Source organism: Centropristis striata, chromosome 12, assembly GCF_030273125.1.
Source record: "Centropristis striata isolate RG_2023a ecotype Rhode Island chromosome 12, C.striata_1.0, whole genome shotgun sequence".
Taxonomy (NCBI): Eukaryota; Metazoa; Chordata; class Actinopteri; order Perciformes; family Serranidae; genus Centropristis; species Centropristis striata.
In genome coordinates, this window is record NC_081528.1 from 7,308,280 (window position 1) to 7,329,970 (window position 21,691).

Sequence of the window (21,691 nt, forward strand, 5' to 3'; positions counted from 1 at the left end):
ATCATTTTAAAGGCTAATTTTAGAACTTTTCCTGCTGAAATCATCATGTTACATTAGAATAAAATGTTATTTTAAACTAAAGGTTTAGATTTGAAACGTTGATTCGTTCAGCCGTCACTAATAGACTCCGTCGGCCTCTTCGTCTTCATCTGCCTCGGTTATTCATCTCACTCTCCTCTTTAACCTACATAAGAAAATTAAAATCCTATAATTATCTTCAATTAACAGAAAGAGGGACATGCAGTGATTAAGGAAATCAAGTTCAGGGACTATTTTCATTATCTGAGTCCCCCTCCTCCCCCCCTTCTTTAACATTCACCTTTATACTCGCTGCTCCGGTTTTAATTAACTTTTTTCCTCTTTTGTTTCTGAGCTACCTACAGAGGAGACGTCGTTGGCGTTAGACCACAGGAAAACAAAAACAAGAAGATCTGATCTGAAAGATTCAAAATCGCATTTTATGTTGGACAAAAGGACAAAAAAAGACACAAAATGACAAAAAAAGATACAAAATTACTAAAAAAAGACACAAAATTACCAAAAAAAGACACAAAATGACTAAAAAAGACACAAAATGAGAAGACAGAATGACCAAAAAAACATACAAGACACAAAATGACAAAAAAAGACACAAAATTAAAAAAAAAAGACACAAAATGACACAAAATGACAAAAAAGAGACACATAATGACTAAAAAAGACACAATGACACTTGGGGTTGATTACATTGAGCCACCAAACCAATATCCACTGGGGAAAGTTTTATATTAATCACTCTATATAGTGTTAATATATTGTCACTTTGGCATTATTTTTCCCTCAAAAAGAAATGACTAATTGTGGTTTTAATTAGACTTTAATCTTTTCAAAGTTTATGAAATTTAAAGCATCATCCCCTTCTGTCATCCTCATCCTCGACCCCTTTGAATTTTTGAACTTGACTGAATTCATCCTGTACAAACTTTAGGTTTCATTTGCTAAATCTGCCTTTATGTTGTCCAGTTGTTAAACTGAGGCACCAACACTAGATAGATCTTTCAAGCCTGACATACCCTTAAAGCTAAAATATATAATCTATGTGCAAAAGTAAAAATTTTTGCCTTAAGTAGAACATTAACTCAAGTTCCACTTGTAAACTTTTTGTTAGATCAGATTTCAGAGCAAAGCTTATAAAGTTTTAATGTTTCATATACATGCAGATTGATTTTAACTGCTCACTGAAATGAAGCAGTCGAAAAGTTTCTTCAGTTATTGGAAAATATAATTTGCAGACAGTTTATCATTCCAGACTTTCCTCTGTAACACACTGTTCTTACTGTGTCAAAGGGAATGAATTCAGGATTTTAATTTCAGAGCGGAGAAGGCAAGCAGTTGTTGTTTTTCTGCATAAACTGACAACATCGTCACTGTGGCTTTCTTTTTTTACTTGATGCGCAGCAGAAACTAAAGAGGAAGGAGCTGCTGTCAATAATCTGACTGATAGTACAGTGCAGGGAGGCTGCGAGCCGTTATTTGTCTGTCAGCCAAGAAATTCACAGTCAGAATCAGTTTTCTGCCAAATACGTGCACATACAAAGGATTAATCTGCAAGACATGCTCGCCACGGAATAATACACGAGCGAAAAACAACAGCTGGCAAACAATTATGCATCTGTCTGCATAAACCTAAAGTTTCTCAAATACAGGATATTTAGAAAATGGACATTTTCACCTCCGCCTGCATTTTTTTTTTATATCCCTGGAGGACTTTTGGACAAATTAGTTTCCATGAAGGGAGAACAGTAGACAACCTTCAGATACAGTAGGAAGCTGCCTGCACAAATACATTTCTTTTGTTTATTTAGGAGTATACTGTAGAGATGCACTGACAGGGTCTATTTAAGACTTCAATTATAGTGGTTTTTAGTCCCTGTGCGCCTCCACACAGGTGTTCTCAGTCCCCCTGCTCGGACCTGCTGGAGATGAACGTCACAAACTAACAGGAATAATAAAGGTCACAGTTGTAAGAACATAACAGGTGCAACAAAGTTACAGCAGTGCTTTTAAGTACTGTCACTGATAAAATATATATATATATATATATATGTCTGTTAAATCACACATGGAAAAACAAGTTTTAAAGGTTAAGCTAAAAAAAAGTTTCCCCTTAAGAAAAAACATCTGGTGTCAGCAGTTTTGCTCCGGACTGAAGCAGTGGATGAGTTGAAGGAGTAAACTTGTTTTTTCTTTGGTTCACACAGACAAAGACACATCCTTGTATAGCAACTGTTTAAGCCTCCGTTCGGTACTATATCACATCTGCAATGCACCACGTTCTGGTGTTTCCCTGTTATTTTTAATAAGATCGCCACCACCAGTGGAGCTAGAATCGATTTATACATATTTAATAATCTACGTGTGAAATTCCATTTATGTACATGGAGATTTACATGTCTAATTATAATACGAAAGTAACTCTGATGAGAGAAAGCAGTAAGAACACTCAGGCGATAATCAGGCAACGATCTTAAAAGCATCTGTATTTTCACTGTACTGTATTTTATAGTGAAAAAGGAAGTACGGTCCACATGTGTTGATAACGGTGATATTTATTTGGCTTACCCAGAAACATTCAATTTCCCCCGAAAAAATCAGCAGCCCCCATTGTTTTACAGCGAGGAGATGAAAAGGATAGCGCTAGGTTAATTCACCGGCGTTAGCGTCCTTTAGCCGACTCTGGTAAACGGAGGCTAACGTACACCACTAGTTTCACACCACTTATTCATTGGAAAAATAACACAATCATTTATATTAGTAGAAATGGCTGAAAAAACCCTAAATTACTTTAAAAAGACACAAAATGACCAAAAAAATAAACAAAATGACCAAAAAAAAGACACAAAATTACCAAAAAAAGTAATTAAAGGGACCTTCCACACACAACACCGTAAAGTGGCATTCATATAAAACTCACATTAAACTTTCATATCAAGGTGAGGGCCACAAAACATGGTCACGAGGGCCGCAATTGGCTGCGGGCTGCAAGTTTGAGACCCATGATCTACACATTAACATCAACATTGTCTTAAAGAAGACTTGAAACTAGTGATTGAGACCATAATGTTGCCACGAGATTTTTTTCTGAGCTAATAAATCAAGTGAGAACTGTTTGAGAACTGTTGGATCTTTGAAAAGATTGCAGGCTGAAGGCACTTCAGGATTTGCTTCACTGCTCAGATCGGGAGTTTGCCGCCTGGTCTTAACCCTCAAACAGACCTTTGAAGAAGTGAAGACCGACCAGATGTCCTTACTTTCCAAAAATGTCCTCACTCTACTAGCGAACCAAATCTCATCACTGAAAGCCACGTGAAGAAGAAATCCCTCCACTCATTGTTAGATGTGTAAGAAGGTAAACAGGAAGAAGGTCCTGAAGAAGCTCTCATCTTTTCAAAGAAGGCGAGCTGCTTTGTAGACGGTCCAGGTCAAACCTCCACTCATCCTTGTGCTTCCTCTGAACAGTGACAGGAAGTTTTGGCACTGAGAATACATTGGCACCGAAAAACGTTCACTGAAAGACAATAGCAAGCATTAAAATTTTTTTTTAAATAAATAAACGGATATTTTTTGCATTGTTATGATCAGTTTTTATGTCACATTTATTTATTTATCTATTGGATCTCCATTAGCACCAGCACATTAGCATAGCTATTCTTCCTGGAGTCCAGACATTAAATCAAATTGTCCATTCTCTGATATCATCAACAAAACAACAACAACAACAACAACAACAACCGTCAATACAGTCACAACACAACATGTATCACAAGACATGACGCAACACTTGTACAGTAAAATTAAGAGTCCATACACAACATACAAACAGATACCAAAAAATAAATAAAAGATAGATAAAGGAAAAGAAAAAGCGGTCTCACAGGATAGGCAGATTGTTTACACGAAGACCCTTGTGAATATCTATGAATAGTAATGCACGAGAATTTTGTAGGTATCTCATGGATTTTTTTCCAATGACGAAGCAACGTATTGTTAAAGCTGAGTAAGCTTTGGGGTGGGTGGGCTTCACCCTCTGTCTTTCAACCAGGAGACCAGAGTCTGTGTCCTGTTGGGGGCAGTTATGTCATAAAGTTGTGTTTTTTAATCCCTGTTTTTTATTTTTTTATTTTTTTATAATCATAGGATAGTGGCTTCGGTACCTACCCATTTTACAGCTTTAACAACAAGTTCAAAACAGTGATTGTGGCATAGTTACAACAGCACTCATCATAAGTCACATTACATATGATATCATAAGAATATCTGCAAACATTTCTGTAGGACATCATACAAACTCCAGGAGAATACTTCGTTAACAAGGAAGAACTTCTGGGGAGCAACCTGGACGACAGCAGCTCTGATCCACACTGCAGTGTGTGTGTTTGTTGTGTGTGTGTGTGTGTGTGTGTGTGTGTGTGTGTGTGTATGTGTGTGTGTGTGGTTGGGCAGGGGCTGGACCGCCCTGGGCAGCGCCTGCAGGGTTGAAGTGGTAGGAAGACAGAAACACTCTCTACTGATCATACACAATATCCACACACACACACACACACACACACACACTGCAGCTCCACTTCAGTGCTCTGTGTTGCTTGTGTCCAAACTAATGCAGATAAATATGAACATGTTGTCGCTGTCCAGTGGAAAACTCTCAGTTTTTGGACAAACTGCAGGAACTTATTAATTCTCCTTTATGGTTCTATAAATACGAAACTCTTTAAAAAGCTGTTGGAGTTTTCACAAACTGTTAAACAAGGCTGCGCTTTTGGACTTTTTTAGTTAAGTAAAGTCTTTCCTCCACACTGATTTACAAAAATATCATACACTTGGCTCAGCTGGTGGACAGGTGCATAAAGGAGTAACGGAGGAAACTCTTACATATAATGGGTGCTCAGTATACTGGGAGAGCTTCTGTCACTCACCAGTCACTCACCAGCCTGCACTGTGTTTACCTGTCAGACTAACTCTCCCTGTCATTAGAGATGCAGCCCTCCCTCCTGCCTTGCAGTAAACATTTTTCTACCTGTCCCACCACTTGACCATCTACACCTGCCTTTGTGAACTGAGATAACTTTTATCTTACTTGTTGCATTTAAGCATCTCAAGGTCAATATCAATATTTGTGGGGTTTCTGTAGCCAGCAGACGACATCTAGACTTCTTCTTCGGTGCACCAGTCATTAGCCTTGTTTCTATTAAAGTCAAATTGAATTTTGAAGCGAAATTTTGAATGACGGTTAGAGCAAATAAATAAAGCTGCATAAATATACTTTGGTCAGCAGATGGCAGTGTAATGTATTACTGTAGACTAATCTGTCAGTAAACAGGAGAGGAAGAAAGGAGAAAACAACAAAAGAGGTTGCTGATCAGAGAGAAAATGGAAAGAACTCTTTAGGAATTAGATCAAACTTCTACTTGTTATTTCATGTCATAGGAAATAGTTTCTGAATAAGTTCTGACATAGTGAACATTTAACTCACGTGAATGATCAGCTATTTTTTGAAAAAAGACCAAAAATACCTCAAGTGAACGTAACTTTTATGCACATTTTCAAAAGTTTTATAGAATTTTGGTGTTTCCTTCAAGCTTTTCTCATGAGAATCTTTAAAATGTGCAGAGAAATTTGTTGATGGAAACACAACTACTGTTTACAACTTCATCGACACTTTTCGCAGGTTGTTTAGGACCAGACGCTATTAACAGATATGTGCATATGAATACAAACACGTTGTAAAAAATCTAATAAAAAGCTTAATTATCAGCAGATAATTGCATAATTGCAAGAATGTGTTCCGGCTCATTGCTCTGCACTTTGACTGTTTACCTGCAGCCCATTCTCACGTGATTGGTCAATGCTCCTCAGGCTACAAATTGAATTTTCAAAATTTCAAAATATTGTCCTGTTGTCCACAGATTCTGCATTCATATGAAGATATGAGACAGTCTGTGACTTGCCTATTTTTTTAATCATGACCTTTGTTACAATCCAAAAACATGAGGGAAAACATGAGTGCAATGTGAGCGACTTAAACCCTTTTAAAAGTAGATGAACATGTAATTTAGATACAAACTGGTGACAAACAAAGGAAATATAGCAAACTGCACCAGCCAAAGGTTTGACACTGCAGAACCCTTTGTCATGCTTAATTTCTTGAATCAATTCACACCAAGCAGAAGCCTCTGGTTGGGTTTCTACGTACTATAAAGACTACAAAGATAGACAAAGTGGTTGTGGGCGGTGTAGACTACAATCCTGGAGAACATGAATCTCTGGACCAAAGTTCAGCCAACTTTTTCTGAGATATTTATTTCCATCCTTAGTTTGCCAGTTGCATGGCTAAAAAACATTGTAAAAAATATTTTAAGCACAAAGGCTAAAGTTGAACACTTTAATATGAAATTTTCATCCAAGCAGAAATTCAACCAGAGAAGAAAACAAGCTGCCAAACAGCAGAACGTCCCTGCAGCGCCTCCATCTGGAGAATAAAGTGTGTGAACGTGACAAAAGGCATTAGTGCGGGTCGTGTTAGCAGCAGGCTCAGTAAAGGATCCCAGACTTCTCCCGGTCCCTCCTGGGGATCCCGAGGCGTTCCCGGTCCAGATGGGATGTCTAATCCCTCCAGTGTGTTCTGGGTCTGTTCTCATTCCCCTCCCGGTTGGACGAGTCTAGAAAAACTTCCCCGGGGAAAAGTTCTGATCAGATGGCCAAAAAAACTCGACTCAGACTGATTTTGGTTCCATTCTGTGCAGTTTGTGTGTCTGAGCCATCGTCCTGCACTCAAAGTGGTCAAACACCTGCTGCATTTCATTTCATTTGCCTGATGTTCAGACTTGTTTCTCCAGACACGACAGGCTCAATTTAGTTTCTGTTTTCATTTTCAAAACTGATTTGTTCTTGAAATTCCTTCAAAAAGATTTCCATCCTTTCATCCCTCCCTCCCTCCCTCCCTCCCTCCATCCATCCACCCTTCCTTCCATCCATCCATCCATCCTTCCTTCCATCCACCCTTCCTTCCTTCCTTCCTTCCTTCCATTCATCCATCCTTCTTTCCATCCATCCATCCATCATCCACCCTTCCTTCATCCATCCATCCATCCATCATCCACCCTTCCTTCCTTCCATCCATCCATCCATCATCCACCCTTCCTTCCTTCCTTCCATCCATCATCCACCCTTCCTTCCTTCCATCCATCCATCCATCCTTCCTTCCATCCATCCACCCTTCCATCCATCCATCCATCCTTCCGTCCATCCGTCCTTCCTTCCATCCATCCATCCTTCCTTCCTTCCTTCAAATCCATTCATCCATCCTTCCTTCCATCCATCCATCCATCATCCACCCTTCCTTCCTTCCATCCATCCATCCATCCTTCCTTCCATCTATCCACCCTTCCGTCCGTCCGTCCGTCCGTCCGTCCGTCCTTCCATCCATCCATCCTTCCTTCCTTCCATCCATCCATCCTTCTTTCCTTCCTTCCATCCATCCATCCATCCCTCCTTCCTTCCTTCTTTCCATCCATCCATCCATCCTTCTTTCCTTCCTTAATTCCTTTCCACATTTTATTAATTCATTAATTTATATTTTATATGAAATGTGAGAAATCTACTGTGTAATATCACATTTAGAACAGAATTCTGCACGAATACAGATGAGTCATATGCCCTTTACCACATCATTATTAATCAATTGTGTTAAATTAACACAAAAGCAATGCACATATGTGAAATACCATATTTACCTTTTTATTTATGTACCATTTCACATGATTTGTCTTTTGTAAAGGTTGTATCTCAATTTAATATTCTGTTTGATGCCACTGTAATTTCCCAGCTTGGGATAAATAAAGTATATCTATCTATCTACCTATCTATTTATTTACCAAATTTTTTGGTTAAAAGTTCATTCTTGAGAAAACCATCCGACCATATGGTCCATTTAGTGAATGTTCAGTAGCTTTTAATCATATCACATGATCTTCCCCAGCAGATGGATATTTGAATATCTTTTTTTAATTTTTTTTTATAAAAACTGAACAAATCTCCATTAATTTCTGAGGATTGTAGGAACTTATCTCCCATGTTGGCTGTAAAAGCTGCAGATAAATGTTTATTCTTAATCTTTAAAACAGCAGTGGAGGAAAACAATATTTAGTTTGGTTTGATTGTAGGTTATTTTGTGTTGCAGAATTGTTTTATTTGACTGTATTTGTATAAAGTCGGACTCTGTGTGTGTGTGTGCATGTGTGTGTGTGTGCAGACGTCATGCAGCTGTGACAGTTTGACTTCAGTGTTTAATCTGTTTAATCCTCTGCTCTGCTCTCTGTCCTCGCAGCGCTCCCATCTTATCTTCGTGCTTCATGATGTTTGTTTGGAGACCTCCAGGTTTCTGTGTTTCTGATGACAGCGAACACATGTGAGCGCCGTGTGGACTCCACTCCAACCAAATCCTCTTTACTGCTGCTATCAGGAAGGTAAATCTGATCCAGTCATCTTCCGTTAGTAAAAGGGGGGGCTGTTTGGTTTTATTCATGCAGGTTTGTTTTCCATCTAACTGACGGGGAAAAAATGAAAATCTCTGGCAAAATGGCCAAAGCTGATAAATCCAGATAATCTCTTCAGTCCACAGATCTTCAGCAGCAGTCTGCTGCACACTGTAAAAGATATCGCTTCTGTTTTAAAGCTTTTTCTGACGAGGATTTCATTTTTTAAAAACTGATCAGTGGTGAGTGATATCAGTCGCTGCTGGAACTGAAAATCTGTTTATTTGTCATGCAAAACAAACCGTTTGCTTTCCATTTTAAATCATAAAAAAACCTTTGTTGTCACATATGATTAACCCTCTGGGGTCTATGATGGTGGTGTCCTGATCAGATTACGTGATGTTTAACAAAAAATCTAGGTCACATGGAGCGCTGCTATTAACTTCACTCCAAAGTACAGACCTGAAACTTTCTCCCAGTTTTTGTTTGACATTCCTAGGTCATGTAAAACCAAAGATATGATAGTTTTAATTTGATAGTACAGAAATATTTGAGTGTTGGTGTAGCTCTATGTGTAATTTCGCACATAGTTTGTTTTGAAGAGTTGCAGCTAACAAGGAAAAAAAGCCTGTAAATAAACATGTTTTTATGGGACTTTTTTTGTATATACTTTTATTATATTTAAATTTTACCTTTTTATATGGTCATATTTGCATTCTATGTTTACATTTTCAAGTTCCAAAACAGTTCATTGAGCATATTTGTAGTTTTTATTGTAGTAAATACTATAATTTTTAAACTCGATTTCATGATTTTTGGGCTCAATTTGTTGATAAAGTAGGTTAAAGTGAGAAAATAATTGTCAGATCATATAGGTGAAGAAAAAATGGATACTAAATATGGGTATAGTAAACATTTTTTGTGTGGTAAATGAAGGGCAAAATCAAAAGTATTCAAAAACGTCCATAATAGGCTCAGACCCCAGAGGGTTAATAAATAACCTTTTAAAAGAATACATTTTAACATATTGTGAACTTTAATCCCTTGTGGGATTTAAATCAGTCAAGTGCAACAGAAATATGTAAAAAAAAAATAAGAATAATATGAATGTAAAAGCCTGAGGGTTTCTTCCTGTATGATTAGGACAGACTTCTTTATTACATTTACATTTATTACAGTCATTGTAATAATAGCATTAATAATTCAGCTGCTGTTCATTCAGATTTATGCATATTTTATTTTTATCTGTCCGATACAATGTGTGAACTCCCTATAGATAACCATAATTTGTTCTTATTTTATTTATGTATTTGTCAGTATTGCTCAGGGTCTTTTTTTATATTCACGTTATTAGTAAATAATTTATGACTTTTTATTGTATATTTTTTCTTGGTGTTGCATCACATATTCCCGCTGAGGTTAATAAACTGACTATGTATCCATCGATCAATATGCAATCAAGTCTAATTTCCCTCCGAGATGTGTTTATATCAGAGGTGTTGATGATGAACTGTGATGTTTGATCTGCAGAATATCACACTATTTATATTTATATCTTCTTTTAACAATTTTCCATCTGCTGTCACATCTCAGCCGCACTGTAAAAAAAGAAAAAAAAAGCTATTTTCCAGAAATGTACTGTATAATTTCACAGGGTTTTTTTTTTTCTACTTTAGGTGCAAATACCATGAAACAAAACTTTTTGTATTACAAATATTAACCATACAATGGACATTAAGATATTTATTTATTTATTTTTAACATTATTTTTCAGTTGCTGAATGATCTTAATTGTTAAATTACAGTGAATCATGTTAAAATATATTTTTAAAAAACCACATCATATTGCTCAATGTTAAATTAAGTCAAAAGCTTTAAATTTAATGGGAAAAAAGTTATTAATTAATTTTATTAAATTTAATTAATTATAATTTAATATTTCTTAAAATCATCAGTAAAAAGATGCCAAACTCTTACCAGCTTTGGCTATTTTACTTTTTTTTTTTTACAACATTTTTTTTTTATTGTGCAGGACTGCACTGTGCATTGACATGTTAATTGTACTATTAACATTTACATGTTATATATAGTCTATCTATAGATTGAATTATGATAAATGTTTAGTCATTGTGGTCATTTCTAATAAAAAATAAACAAAAAAAGCAGCTTGTTATAAAACCACTGTTGGCACAATGTAGAGAAGAGTATATAAAACTGTGTTTTTCTATCTTCAACACAACAGTTTAATACATACTTGAAATCTTGAGGTCAAATTCATTCAACTATCCAACAATGTATAAATTTAGTCAGACCTTAGTCAGTATAAAAGTGTTACATTTGTTCCATGAGTAAAGAACTATTTCTCCATTGGCTGTGGTGCTGCTGCTGTTAACATCACATGTGAGACCTCAAACATCACATCCTAAATCAGTGCAGGTAACCATAGCAACAGTGCTGCTGCTCAGGGAGTTAACTGTTAAAATGTTAAAATGGACCTAATCGAGGGTTAAGTCGACCGCAAACACAGAGGAAAAACACACAGAAGCTTTGTTTCAGTGGTTTTTATAAGTGGAAAATAATTTATTGAGAGTGGTTCCCAACCCGGGGTCTGTGGCTCCCCTAAAGGGTCACAAGAAAAGCCTGAAGCGTCATGAGACAAAAAAAACAACAAAAACCATACTTCCTGCTCCACATATTTATTTATTTGTACAACTTTTTGTGAGGCAGTTTTGAAGAAAAAAAAAAAAAACACCCTGAAGGCCTTTAAACACCAGTTTGTTTGTTTTTTTTTAGAATTTGCACATCAATATATTTTATCAAACTCCTTTAAACTTTTTGTGGAACAAGATGGATTTACCCTGGGCATGTTCATCTAAAAAAAAAAATCAACAATAACTAAATCTTATTTTGAACAAAGTAAAATCTCCATTACTCAATAAAACAACGAAATGAACAGTGTCGTTATTGTTGCTTTAGTGAAATGAAGCCTGGTTATTATTGAAAGAAAACCAGACCTATGAGAGCTAATGTTGCAGTAAATGTCCTTGCTATTTCAGGTGTTTAGTGAGTAGATACAGAAAGCATGTGCATAAACATAAACATTTTTCAAGATTGTTCTTCCTTCTAAAACGACAATATAGGGTGTTTATACAGGCAGCAAAATATGCAATTTCCATGGCTCACATCACTCTCATAACTGTTTTACTTCCAGCATTTACATCATTTATTTCCTATTTAAACTGTTTTTTTATAACGTCCAACCAGGAAGTTTTTTGTAGCCTAAATACACAGAAACTGCAGCCTTTTTACAACAGTTAACCGTATTTGTATATATAATGACGTGAGTGCTATTTACCGTGAGCTGCCACGCTCATAGGAGTCTATGGGTGGTGCTTACAAAGGGTCCATGCTGTCGTTTAGGTTGGAGGGCTCGAAGGCTATGGTAAGATAGCTGTCATAAAGATGTGTCCATGATTCTAACCCAGGGATGGGCAACTGGAGGCCTAGGGGGCCACATACGGCCCACACCCTCACTTGAAGTGGCCCTCAGTACAACTACATGCATTTGAGCATGAAATCTTAAAAGTGCTGTGTAAAAATTCACAAAATTACTTCTTGCAATTAATGTTGGTCTGCTGTTCTTGCACAAAAAAAAAGAAAGAAATCAGTCAGTGGTTATTTTTTATTTGCTTCAAACCTTTTGTATTCCTATTTATACTGTTATACATGCATTTGAGCATGAAATATGTTAAGTTACTGCACTGTAAACATATTTAAAATTGCAGTTTCATCATATCTGGTTAAGTGCACGGTCCTATATGTGGCTCTGTGGTAGTGAACATGAAAAATTGCGGCCCCCTCCAGCATTTAAGTTGCCCATCCCTGTTCTAACCATTCGTATTCCTAATGTTAAACATTTGTATGTCAATAAAATAGTTGTACACAAAATTCTGCTTTCATATATGTGAGTCTGAGTAATTGTTTGGGTTAGGATTGTTTTTGTGTGAGTATGAATCTAAAAGCTGTGAGTGCAATGTCTTGTGAATACAACTCTAATTTCTACGACTATGAAGTCTTCACTGTGAACACCAAATCAAGTTTATGGGTACGAGTAGAAATTGTTGAAATGACGTCACATAGGTCACAGGCAGCAACGGTCTGTTAGACATATCGGTTTCATTGTAAACAAATGCATATGACCGAGAGGAGGGTTAGCAAAGAGGAAGAGAAACCGGACTTATACGATGAACAGATTTATTCACCAATTGACACAATTTATAAATCGATAAAAGTCGTATCTTCATCAACATAACTATTATTAATTATTTCATATTTTGCAGGTAATATGCTAATTAACTAGCACAATCCAACTTGTAATGCTAGTAATACTAGCACTAACTTAGCGTCACCAGCATGTCGTTAGCTTGCAAGCTAACGCAGTAAGTCTGTAAATCCATGAACTGTATATTATTTAAAATAGTACAATTTTATGAAATAAATATTGAAGATACACGTTATTGACTTTACCTGTGATGCTTCACCTGAGCTGGCAGCTCCACCCGCTCCACTGCTGTCAGTCATCTTTGGCTTTCGCGTTTGGAGAAATTGTGGTTTGATTATTTTCCCCTGTGACCTGCCTGTGACCTATGTGACGTAATTAAAAATTTTTTTTACTTGTACCCACAAACTTGAATTGGTGCTCACAGTGAATACTTCTTAGTTGTAGAAATTAGAGGTTTATTCAGACTTTGCACTCACAGCTTTTAGATTCATTCTCATAAAAACAATCTAAGCCAAACAATTTCTCAGATTCATGTTTAACATTACGAACACGAATGGTTGGAATCATGCACATATCTTTATGACAGCTATCTTACTCCATAGAAGACCATTTCAAGACTGAACTTTAGTGAAAATTTTTGATTGAACACTGACAGTACGGCCAGTTTTGATGCAAAACATCTGCAGGCATTTGAATTTTTGTGCTGTTTATTCATCATGCCCCTGGTGTGTGAAGACCATTTAGGATGAACTGGGCAAAGGTTAAAAAATACAACAAACTGAGATGAGTTGAACACAATGCTTTACTTTAAAGTACGCCATATAGTTTAAAAACACCTGGAAGTCTTAGTTTTATATGATGCACTTTTTAATTTCCACAGAGCAAGTTTTATTCTGTGTTTACATTCTGTCTGAAGTGTGCCGAACTGGAGCTAAATATGTGAACTTCATTACTTTGAGCAGGCGGTGTAAACACAGCCGTACAGCCAGGTCTACCACTCAAAAGTAAAGTGAATAACGGGTGAATATGGTGTTTTTTTTGCAGTGAGCCCACTGACTCTCAGCTGCTTCTTATAGAAATGGAAATGTGCTCGTGCAGTTCCTATCACACATAACATCAGTGCATTTCCTTTTCCTCATGTCTTTTGTAGTCATGTTGTGGAAAGCTAACATGCGACGGGGCATAATTACAGATTCCAGTATGTTAATAAAGGAGCGATTGCTGATTTAGCTAAGAGGCTCAGTGTGTACCGTTTAAAGCCCAGTTTCCCTCGTCTGAATATTCATCAGAGTGGCACTCAGCTGAAGATGAAACGGCCTCATTGTTCATCAGCGGCGGCGGCGTGCCGGCTCGTTCATGTTATGCACATATTAATGATGAGGACAATTCACTTCGAGTGATTCCTAATCTGTTGACAAGAAGTCTCTGCAGGCCCTTCAGTCAGTTTGATGCAGATGATGACGATGTTTTATCTGTAAATCCCCCTGAGAGGAGCGATGGATAAACACTGCAAGAAATCCACAAGTCATTCACTCAAATTATAGACTCCTGAAAATAATTTTCTTTCAACATCTTGAAACATCAACCAACGGGACGAGAGCACTCAGCTGTTTGTTTATGAGACATATCAACTTGTTTTGAGGCTTTTTACATTACATCTATCTATAAAAGCAAGAAGGGTATCTGTGTGTGTGTGTGTGTGTGTGTGTGTGTGTGTGTGTGTGTGTGTGTGTGTGTGTAGATGTGTGTCTAGGGCAGGGGTCTCAAACTCAAATTAACTGGGGGCCGCTGGAGGCAGTATCAAAATTACCAAAAAAACTAAATTACTACAAAAAAGACACAAAATGACCAAAAAATACACAAAATTACAAAAAATACACAAAATGGCTGAAAAAACAATAAATTACTTTAAAAAGACACAAAATTATTAAAAAAAGGGACAAAACTATTTTAAACGGACACAAAATTACCAAAAGAAGACACAAAATTACTAAAAAAGACACAAAATTACTAAAAAAGACACAAAATTATCATAAAGATAAACAAAATTACCAAAAAAAAGGAAATAAAGGGACCTTTCACACACAACACGGTAAAGTGGCATTCATATAAAACTCACATTAAACTTTCATATCAAGGTGAGGGCCACAAAACATTCACAAGAACCGCAATTGGCCTGCGGGCCGCGAGTTTGAGACCCATGGTTTAGGGCATATCTCGCTGACCGTAACAGAAGATTTTGTATGTGGCTTGCGCATGGCACAAAGGTGTGCATCCTCGATTTGAAGATTTTTGAATTCATTTTTCAAAAAGGTTTGATTTTCCAATAATATTCCAATAGTTTTCAGTGAATATCAATGTTCAATGTGTATGTGCTGAATGGTGTGGGTACCTTATGAAAAGTTAAATAAATCTAACTAAATAACATTATGATAAATAAACTTTATCACATTAAGATTAAAGGACTGTCCCTGTGTTCTTGCATGTTTTATCATTATTCAGCACCGTATTGACTGCAATATAAACCCTGATTATAAGAAGACTCTCTCACACTCCTGCCTGACACCCTTTTATTAAACTGTGGAGCAATATCACAATTCACACTTTTTGAACTCATGCTGTTGTTGCAGGAAATGCAGTGATGCATCAACAAAGGCAGTGAAAAACACTTGTATGTAGAAAGGCTTTACACATTAATGTGTGTAGTAATCTTTACTGCTGGAGTCCAGACACGTGGGCACCATCCAATTGTGTTATTACCACAGTGTGTGTTAGTGAATCAGGAGCATTATAAATTGGGAGGCACATACCTGCTATTTCCAATCAACCATACCCCTTTTTTCCTCTATATAAGATATATGTAAATCTAGTGTTGTTTAATGTATCTGCTGCCATCTTGCTGACGTAGTAGTAATGATTAAAGGTGATGAAGAGTTCAAATGGATGTCTGTCACTCTCATGGAGGGAGGGGAGGTGGATGGGTCGAATAAACGGAGGACTTTCACCAGGAGAATGGTGTGCAAAACAAAAGTAAACGACTTTTTACATAACTGAATTTATTTCCTGTTTGAACTGTATTTTATAAAGTCTACCTAGAAAGGTTTTTGCCATAAACCTAAGTCAGTGGTTTTATAGCCTAAAGCCACAGAAACTGCAGCCTTTTTACAACACTGAACCGTACATGTATGTATAATGACGTGTGTGCTATTTTTAGAACGCTCCGCTCTGTACCGTGAGCCGCCAAACGCTCATGAGTCTATGGGTGGTGCTGACAAACGGTCTATTCTGTCATTTAGGTTGGAGGTCTTGTTGGTGCTGCCAGCTTTGTGATTAGATTAGATTAAACTTTATTGTCATTGAACAGAGTAACAACGAAATGCAGTTCAGCATCTAACCAGAAGTGCAGAGTAGTTAAGTGCAAGCGTATGTACATATGAACAGAGTATATAAATAAAGTGCAGGTATGAATCGAATATGCTATAGGACATATACAGTGAATTAATATATTATAGAAATATATACAGTAAAGAATGTACAGTATAGCAGCAGTGCAGGTAGATGATGATTTGTACACAATAAAATAAAAAAATAAATATATGATTGTCAGCAGTATATACAGTGATATGAGTTATGCATGAAAATTCATGTATAAATGATGTATACAGTCACAGTATGGATAGTAATAAATCATAAATATGGGCAGTTACAGTCACAGTAAGTGGGCCACCTCTGTGTATTGCATATGGCCTGCATCCTGACTTGAAGTGGCCCTCAGTACAACTACATGCATTTGAGCACTAAATCTTAAAAGTGCAGTGTAAAAATGCACAAAATTACTTCAATTTAATTTTATTCAATTTTTCAAAATTACTTGCAATTAATGTTGGTCTGCTGTTCTTGCACTGAAATCAAAAGAAATCACAGTAAGTGGTTATTTTTTTATTTGCTTCAAACCTTTTGTATTCCTATTTATACTGTTATACATGCATTTGAGCATGAAATATGTTATTTGCTAAGTTACTGCACTGTAAACATATTTAATATTGCAGTTTCATCATATCTGGTTAACTGCACAGTCCTATATGTGGCCCTGTGGTAGTGTCGATGAAAAATTGTGGCCCCCTCCAGCATCCCTGTTTTAGTTGATCTAGACATGAGCGAAAGACGGGATCAATGACCAGATTGCTGCAGTTCATACACAAGAAGTTTGTCAAACTGACCTGCAAATACTCATTGTTTGTGTGTACGTTGGGCCTGAGGCGGTTTTCAATTTCTTATGCAGGCTACAAACGAATCCTGTCAGAAAGTATTCCTGACCTCCAGATTTGTACAGCTTAACAATTTAGTGAGTACACACATTTATGAATGAGGCCCATTGTGATTTGGTGAACATGAATATATTTCCTAACTTAAAACAGCCAACACAATATACAAAACATATTTCAAATTGCTGTAAATTCTCATTGCTTTTAAAACATTTTTTATCATCCTTGGCCCGTGTTGCATGTACCTATAAACAACAAAAAGATTAGATTTGAATCCTCTAATTGCTGGATCAGTTTTTTTTTAATACCTGTAACACAACACGCTTAAATATTTCTTGTTACTTTTTGTTCAATTTATGCCAAAGAAAAATGCATGCAAATCCTAACATCTTGTTTTCTTATAACAAGACACCAAAATGAATCAATAAGTTTTGATTATTTACCGTTTTGAATCAAATATAATTTGTTGTTGATTCCTGTGTGCAGAATTGATTTTGCATCTGTTTCTGTATCGCAGATGAACCTGTCCTTTCTCGTGAATATAAGTTTTTATACAAGATAAGTTTTTGCCTCTAATGGCAGGTGGCATTTTCATTTATATTCTGTAATTTTTTTCCCCCTTGGAAGAAAATAAATGAAAAGTTTTAAACATATTTCAAACTGATTGGAATCACCTTATTGGTTTAAATGTCTCGAAGGATGACAGCGAGTTAGAGAAGCTTGTTAGGAAGGATTTACTTTGTTTGTGCACCCACAGACAGAAATGAACCACACTGGGTGACTTATTGACCTTAATTCTCACTTTCACTGCCAATCCGCCAAAAGTAAATGAGTCTAAAAACATTTTTCTTTCGTCAAAAAATTATAAAACCTGAAAATGAGGCTGTTTGAATCTGAGATATCACACAGGGCGGATATAGATAAACATTCATATTAAACATATTCCCTTCTCGTGCCTTGTGTGTGTTTTTATTCTAACACGTTGGATTAATTTGTTTTGACTTCTCTCTCACTGAAGCACATGCAGACAGCGGCTCAGTGGTGTCAGAACGGAGGCTGAAGTGCAAACTGTGATCCAGATCCAACCGTTTCCACAACTATTTTTATCGCTCGCTAATTAGCGAGACTTTAATTTCTGCTTCGTCCTCCAGACGGACCACAGGGGGTTTAACACTCCACAACCTGAAGCTCCCCGCTCCCCCTGCACCCCTCCGCCCCCGCCATCATGTTGCTGATGACAACTTACCAACGACGAGGGAAAATAAAGTAACTTGTTTAACTTTAACTTGCTGTTTCCCAATGAAGTTTGTCTTTAACATAATTATGTGTCTTTCCAATAAACACATACATCACTTTTTTAATGCAACACTTTAATTTTACATGTTGAGAAAATATCACACTACATAGATTTTTTTTACAATTTTTGTGACATTTAATTGCATACTATACTATTTTTTTCACATTTTTCTGTTGCAACACTTTTATGATTTGTCACACTGTACTATGGCCTTTTATTATTTTTTAAAATGTTTTTTGCATAATATACACATTTTAATGATATTTTTAGTAACATACACAATATTATGAAAGTGTTTTTTATGACATTATATGCTATGTCTTGATTACTTTTTATTGCACACTGTACTATTTCACTTTTAATGACATTTATAATGTTTTTAGTAACAAATAATAAAAAAAACATTTTAAAAATACATTTTTATTGCACACTGTACTGTTACATTTTTATGGCATACTATCCATTACAATATATTTATAAAATATCCAATAAATCCTGCAATACTGTACTCACAAATTGAATATCTTGTTTAGTGACACTTAGTCAAAAATATATTACAATGTAAATCTATATAACTGTTGAAGCTGCTTTATCCACCTGCTTCATGTATATAAAGCTTTTTATTTTATTTTAAATTTATTATTCAACTTTATTCCAGCACCCTCAGCACTGTGAATCATTGTCTCACACAGTCTGCCACAGATGTTTATAAAAAGTATATTAAGTAAATTCAGTGTTTGTGTGAGTGAGTGCTGAAGAGTTCAGCCTGCTCAGGAGTGCTGCACGTCTCATGAGGTTTCATCTCCACCCATCATTTTCCTGGAAACAGAAACAAGGGAAAGACAGAACCCTGAGAAGGTCATGACTTACTGTACTAATTAAATTGCTTTTATTTCATAACATGTATTTACATCTGAAATGTAAAAAGTCCCTTTTCCCCTTTTTTTTATCCCTATTTCTGAGCCAATGAAGTTCATGACATTGTTGTTAGTGTAACCAGGTTGAAATTGTGTCTTTATTTTTACATTTGGAATGTCACCAAATCCTGATGAATATTGTTTTCTATATGTTTAAGGTGTGTTTTATTGCTTATATTTATGCCTGAGTGTTGTATTCAGACCAAGGTGTGAATACCTGTACTGTCACTTTAAGAGGTCGCAGGTGTTATGCCGTCATTTCTGTGCTTCTCTCTCATTCCGCGCCAGATTAGCTGAGAGGAGGTAATGTATTATTTTGCTTATTTTTGAACATTTATTTCGGTTTTTGGACAATGCAAACCTTGTTTTATGCATGTATAAATGTTAGGTTCTAGGTTGTGAACATGCAGTTAATGTGTTAATTGAATATAAACTTTGTAAACTGACTTTTTGCAAACTTGAGACACGTTTCCACGTTAGTTTACAGGGTTTTCTGTATGCTTAATTGCTAACAGGAGCTTGAGACCTGTGTGCCGTGTGGAGGAGACTGCATGTTACAGAGCCTTATTTGTTTTTCTGTTGATTTGTACAGACAAATCCACTGTCCTGCCTTCATACAGGAGATTCTGCTCCCCATTAAGCCCAATGTTGCAATATTACAACATTTCCGTAAAAACTTACTTAAACAACATTTTTGAAAACACTCCCAAAGGCCTCCTACAACAACATCTGAATGGTTGAATTTTATTTTTTTTTGCGTTTTTCTTTACTTCAGCACAATTTAGAACACAACGCAGAACTTCTAAGGGTTAATGGATGCGCATTAATCCTGATGTAAAACTGTTAAAGACAATGCATGCCCGTTACATTAGGTTTTGACTAGATTTTAGGGACCGAGCACTGAAAGTGTGAGGACCCTATTGTAATTTTTTTTGTTTTTTACAATATACGAAAACTGACATCTTTTTTATGAAATGTGATGACATACTATACTACGTTTTTAATGAAATTTTGACTTTTTCCGTGTCATTTTGCAACATGCTATAATATGACGTGTTGCTTCATGTATACAAAGCAACCTGTGAATCATTGTCACAAAGTTTCTCAAAAGACAAGAGAGACCACACAAAGTTTGTCACAGATGTTTTAATAAAGTAAATGTTCTGGTTAGTGTGTGTATGATTGTGAAAAAGAAAGTACAAACAAATGACATCAGCAGCAGCAGGCCATGAGCAGAGAGCCGGAGGATCCTGCAGGTCTCTGGTGTTCTGAGTTCTGGATGGAATGGAGCTGAGTAATTTGGAGGGAATGCCATACAATATGATGGTACTATAGTCTAGTCTGGAGGTGATAAAGTGTTTCTGCGGCGGATTGTCGAGTCCTTCTGACCTTAATTGTTTTGAGCTACATGTTTTACCCGGGTTCTCTGTGTCCACCGCTCCTTCACCACATTGAGGGATGTTTGATTTGCCACTCAGTCCGAGTGAAAGGAGCGTTGCCGAGGGCAACGTGATGTAAATGCATACCCTCTATATTCACCTTGATAACTGACTCCACTGGTAAGTGAAGTCAGTTAATTAAAAATAGATAATAAATAAAAACATTAATAAGAGCATATTAAGTGCTGTATTTAATGTTGAATGAAAATATCACTTTAAAACGACTGATAACACTTACTCCGTATTCCTTCACTAGCTCTTCGGGGTCTTCATTGAGTTACAAAGCTACTGCCTTGTTTCAATGGAGTCGTTCTGGAAACACAACAGGAAATACACTGTATAAACAAGTCACTGATATCAGTTGGCCAGCCAGTCTTCATGCAGAGGTCACTCATTTATAAAATAGTTAACTACAGGTGCACTTGCCAATAAGCAACAAGGGCAGAGCAAATGAAAGTGTGTGTGTGTTGCAGGTAATTATACACACTCTTTCGTAGCACTCCAGTCAACTTGTCGTAGTAGTGGTCCAGCTGCGACATCAACTTTGGGATGGTGGTTATCTGCGTGAACTCAGCGCTTACCTAGGTATATGTTTCAACAAGACAAAAACACAAAGTACAGAAGATTAACACAACTTAAAATTTACAAATGTATAATTCGAAACAGGTTTAGGTACTTTATGCAGAATCTAGATTTAAAGGTTACTCAGAACTAGGCAATGAGTACAAAATCACGGGTCACAGACACTCTGCTGAGCACCAAACACAACGCAGTAGAACTTTATATCGTGAAAAGTGTAAATATACTTTAAGAAGCTTGAAATATGACGTTATCGCGGCAGATTAGACTCTAGCGGGCCGCCACAGTCCAGGGATTAATTAATGGGAAACTCACTGCGCGCAATACAGAGAGCAGACAAGAAATGTAGGCTATTCACCAACCATGTAGAGACAGAAATGACATGATAAACAAGCTAAATAA

At 36.5% G+C, this 21,691-nt stretch overlaps 1 long non-coding RNA gene across 1 annotated transcript; it reads right to left on the reverse strand.

The window, feature by feature from the left end:
* Nucleotides 1–18,870: 18,870 nt before the first annotated feature.
* On the reverse strand, nt 18,871–21,304 carry LOC131981599 (uncharacterized). The gene is made up of 3 exons (XR_009395314.1): nt 21,198–21,304; nt 20,949–21,022; nt 18,871–19,173 (listed from the first exon to the last, which is right to left on the reverse strand). It is a non-coding gene; the product is annotated as an uncharacterized LOC131981599 (long non-coding RNA).
* Between the last annotated feature and the right edge of the window lie 387 nt (nt 21,305–21,691).